General features: G+C 33.7%; 1 pseudogene; it reads left to right on the top strand.

The window, feature by feature from the left end:
* The first annotated feature begins 2,638 nt into the window (after nucleotides 1-2,638).
* On the top strand, nucleotides 2,639-3,258 carry LOC141511739 (BAG family molecular chaperone regulator 2 pseudogene; annotated as a pseudogene).
* Nucleotides 3,259-5,074: the final 1,816 nt, after the last annotated feature.

Below are 5,074 nucleotides of genomic sequence, written 5' to 3'. Positions count from 1 at the left end.
ACCATCTTCCTTTGACATGTTAATGGAATGTATTCCTATCACTGTTGAGATAAGTCTTAAAGGAAGTCAGAAATTCTAAAAAAGAGAGATGAGTTTTTTCAGACCTGTGAGATAACCCAATAAAGACAAAGGCATGGAGATGGGAACTAAGAGCATCCTGTGTGTGAGGAATGATTAGTTCGCCATTATATCTAGATTGTAGAGTGGGTAGAAAATGAAAAAAAAATAGGAAAAGGTCAAAAAGCATTAAATTCCAAATAGGGACATTTATTGGAGTTTATTACTCAAAAGATATCATAGTCATACCATTGCTTTAGGAAAATCATTTTGACAGCTGTATTCATTGTTAGTCTTTTGTTCTCAAAGAGGACCATGACATCAGGCAGGTGATGCCAAGAGAATTGAATTTAAGTAAGAGAGGGCTTGCAAAGCCACCAACTTCACTTTCTCCTACAGATCCAGTGGCAAAATATAGATCTGGAAAGCTGGAGATGACCTTTGGTCTGTGTGGAGAAAAGGAATTTATAGTAGATGTAAATTGATTTTGATGCTCCTTAGCATCTTAAGATCATAGATTTAGAGTAAAAAAGAGACTTTAGAGGTAATGCACTCCAACTTCCCCATTTTATAGATAAGGAAATTGAGACCAGAGAAGTCAATAACTTACCATGGAGTAAATGACTTCCAAAAGCAGGAATAGTCAAGCAGGAATTTGAACTCAAGTCCTCTGACTTTGATTTCAACCTTCCCTTGGCTGCTTCAAATATCTTTTGATTCTTACAAATTGGAATTAGGCCTGACTCTTCCTGATGATTAAAAGCTAGACTGTCATGGGACATAATCACAATTTATGAGATTATTTCTATGGAAAAAGGATTCCCAGTTTTGCACAACTAATTTACAAATGAAGTCTTCAAAGAAATATTTTATATGCTGATGATATCCCATAATTCTTTTTAGACACTAATTGAAATAGGGTTCTCTTATGTGGAAGTAAATTATTTTTATGCTTCTCTGTTTAAAGGGAAAATAGAATACCCTTTCAAAAAAGACATGTTCCTAGTTAGGTTGGGGACACACTCAATCCAGAGTCTTAATTTAACTAGAAGAAATGTCAACTTCTATCATCATTTTGCCCTTTTAATCTTCCTATCTCTATCCTGTTTTTCTTCAGTAAGTTTTAGTAAATGTCTCTGAGGATATACAGAAAGCATGTCTGTGCTGCAAGAATCCAATTACATAGCTTTTTCACTTGAGTTCTAAGCCTGAGGATATTGTGAAAGGGAAAGAAAACATTGATAAGAAGCTTGAAACTCAAATATGTTATTTCCTTGGCATTACTGTTCATCTAGCCAAGAAATAATGACTTCAATTGCATCTAGGCATACAATCATTAGTCTGAGGAACTTAGAGAGAAACTCCCTGGTGATTTTATATATATATATATATATATATATATATATATATATATATATATATATATAACAATTAGAAAAGAGGAATTATTAGCAAAAAAAAATTCTTATAAATAGGTAGTCTCAGGGTGGCTAGGTGGTACAGTGGATAGAGCACCAGCCCTGGAGTCAGGAGTACCTGAGTTCAAATCCAGCCTTAGACACTTACTAATTAACTAGCTGTGTGGCCTTGGGCAAGCTACTTAACCCTATTTGCCTTGCAAAAACCTAAAAATATTTTTTTTAATTATACATAGGTAGTCTCCCTAGAAATTAGATTGGATATATATATATACACACACACACACACACACACACACACACAACAGCTCCTTTGTCTAGCTTGTTCCTAAACTCTGAATTTCACAGATTTTCTCCTTTTTTATCCTCTTGCTATTTTTTAATTCCATGAGATCTGCTATTTCCTATTTTATATCATATAACTTAAGAATTATGCATATATATAGGGTGTTCTAAAAGTCTTAGTGCAGTTTTAAGCTTTAGTAACTATTAAAGCTAATATTTAAGCTAAACTTTAATAGCTATTAAAGCTTAAAACTGCACCAAGATTTTGGGGACACTTTTTTTGAACAAATGCATGCACATATCCTTTCCTTGAATTTTGCCAGAATTATTTTTTTCCATTTTAATCTCTTCTCAACTTAGATTTTTCTTTTAGCCTCTTACTATTATTTTTCAGCAAATTTTTAGGTTCTCTTCCCTTTCCCTTTCCCTACCATATTTAAAATACTTTGTGTGTATATTATTTTGTGGTAGCATTATTTTAGTTTTTTTAAACAAAAGTTATTTTCTGGCACTTAACATAATTCTCACTTCTATACATTTATATTAGTATTCCTATTTATCATTTTATCTGCTTTTTGAGTTAATATTAGTATCTGCAAATGAGCAACTATAAGGCACTTATAGAATTACATTTTAATTTTTTAAATTATCAGGCATTTATTTTTTCTTCTCCCCCTCCCAAAATTGGTGGGGAAAAAATAAAGATAAAACTAATATAACAAATATATAAAAATGAATAAATTTCCCTATATTGCCATAAGACATTTGAAAGAAAGAAGAAATGGATAGGCATCAGTCCTGAAATCAGTAAGAACTGTGTTCAAATCCTGCCTTTAAAATCTACCGGGCTCCTCTCCCACTGTCCCCGCAGCTGCCCCATGGCCCAGGAGAAGATCCACGCGAAGCCAACAAGGGCCACTTCTGCCCCTCTTCCTCCAGGGCCGACCGCTCCAGCCGGAGAGCCTGGACTAGCTGGAGCTCAGGGTTGAAGCTTTGAGAGAAACAGCATCTGCTGGAGAACAAGAAAAAGAAAAATCTAGAGATGATCCATTCTATACAAAACAGCCAGGAAATGAGACAAATCAGTGATGGAGAAAGAGAAGAATTAAATCTAACTGCAAATCGCTTGATGGGAAGGACCCTCACCGTTGAAATTTCTGTAGAAACAGTTAGAACTCCCCAGCAACAAGAATCATTTAGGCATGCCACAATGATTATTGGTGAAGTGGTAAATAAGTCTCTTGGTGATTTAGAACATGCCAAGAGTCAATTCATGTCACTGTATGAGGCTTATTCATCTGATGTACCACGTGGACCAATTGATGAGAAATTTCAATCCATAGTTATTGGATGTGCTCTTGAAAATCAGAAGAAAATTAAGAGATTAGAGACTTTGCTTAGAAATATTGAAAACTCTGATAAAGCTATCAAGTTGTTGGAGCATTCCAAAAGAGCCAGTTCTACTGCTTTGAAGTCAAGTAGCTTAAAGCAAGTTTAAATAGTTTGGGCAATTTAAGAGTGCAAATGAGTTTTCATGTAAAGATAAGTACTATTTTGAGTGATATGTATTCCTCTTGTAAATGATGGGCAGACACATACATTCTGTTTCAGCTGATAAAAATATTCTAAGCCTCACTACTTTCACCATGGAGACATTTATAACTAGAAAATATTAGCTATAGCTCTATTTTTTAAGTGGATGCCTTATCTGGTACACCATTACTTTTGACTATATTTTGGATAAAACATTCAACTATGTGAAAACAACAAACAAGTGTGCAGATGTTAGTGGTTAGTCATCAGTACCTAGCTACCCCTGTACCATCTATCTTGCAATACAAGTTAACTCGGCAAATCTATCAACTGAAATTTTTACATCTAAAATTTTTCAAAATGGGTTAAGTTATATGTAATAGCTGGTTGATATACTTCTGACTCCTCTTGCTAGAACATAGACCAGGTCTTTCTGGTGAACAACAGCATAGAAGTAAATTCATTCATTCAACACTTGTTTATTCAATACCTATTAGGTTGGTCATGAGACCCTAAGTCAAACAATACTGAGTGCCTTAAGAGAAATATGGTCCTTGCCCTTAAGAAGTTTTTACCAGCATATTTGACCATAGGAAAAATGACTTTAATTCATTTTACAAATATTTTTAGAACATTTAAGCTTAAGATATGATGGTACATGCTATTATATAGTCAAAAATGAGTAAAGCATCAGCCTTGCTCTCAAAAATCTTAAAGGTTGACTTAAACCTGGAGATATATGATTCTCCCTAATCTGCTATGTTGGGTTCTGAGCAATTTGCTTTTATTCCTAAACAGCATCATGTATTAGGGTTAAAAAAAACCCAATGTAATTTTTATTCTAATTTATATGAGTTATCTTCAGTGGCCAAATATAAATCACCAATACTAGGTTTGGCATCTTCCCAACATTCAGCAAATCCTTAGCTTTTATCTCCCTATTCCCCAAATCCAGTAAGGGTACCCTTAGAAATCTAATTTTATTTGGTTGGGAGTTAAATCTAGTGGACATTAAAACATTCTGAAATCAAATATCATTTTGGTTTTGTTGTTTGGGGGTTGTTAGCCATAACAGAATTGATTTATTTTTGTTTCCTTTGTTCTTCAAGATTTCTATAATAAATTCTCCATGAAGTCTTCCCTGATAGCCCAGGCTAAAAGTCACATACCTAGAATTTCTTATTCTTGTTTAGCCTTTCCTTGTCATATTCTAACTTTATGACATATTTTGGCATAGATTTTTATACTCTTACTAGATTGTAAGCTCCTTGAGGGCAAAGACTTTTTTCTTTAATCTTTGTGTCCTTAGTATTTAGCATATAACATATAATAAATGTTTACTGAATAGTAAAATCTACCAGCTAAATGTCTTCTCAGTAGATACCTTAAGCTTTCATTAATACCAAGTAACAATCCAAAATTATGTTATCAAACTGTTGCAAATCTGAATTGTTTAAAGGATTTCATCACTGAGAGGTCTCTATAACAAAGAGATCACAGATTTAATTTCCCAAAAAAGGGTTTGAGAAAAGAAATGTTATGTAGATATTAATAAATAACAATAATAAATCCTTCTTAATCAAGAGTTGGGAAGGGTTTATGAAAGTATAATCCATGTTCTTTAGGATTTCAGTTACTTCAATTTCTATATTTTAAGGAATCACATTCATTCCATCTTCTATAGATATATACCTCAGGCAACTAGAGAGCCAGAACTTGCCCATTCTAGTCCCCCTCTCTCTCAAGCTGGGAGGTCCTCAACCTCTAGTCAGATCATGTCT

The sequence above is a fragment of the Macrotis lagotis genome, chromosome 2 (genome assembly GCF_037893015.1).
Source record: "Macrotis lagotis isolate mMagLag1 chromosome 2, bilby.v1.9.chrom.fasta, whole genome shotgun sequence".
In the NCBI taxonomy this organism is placed as follows: Eukaryota; Metazoa; Chordata; class Mammalia; order Peramelemorphia; family Peramelidae; genus Macrotis; species Macrotis lagotis.
The sequence above is the reverse complement of the archived record's forward strand: the minus strand, read 5'-3'. Positions and strand labels throughout refer to the sequence as shown.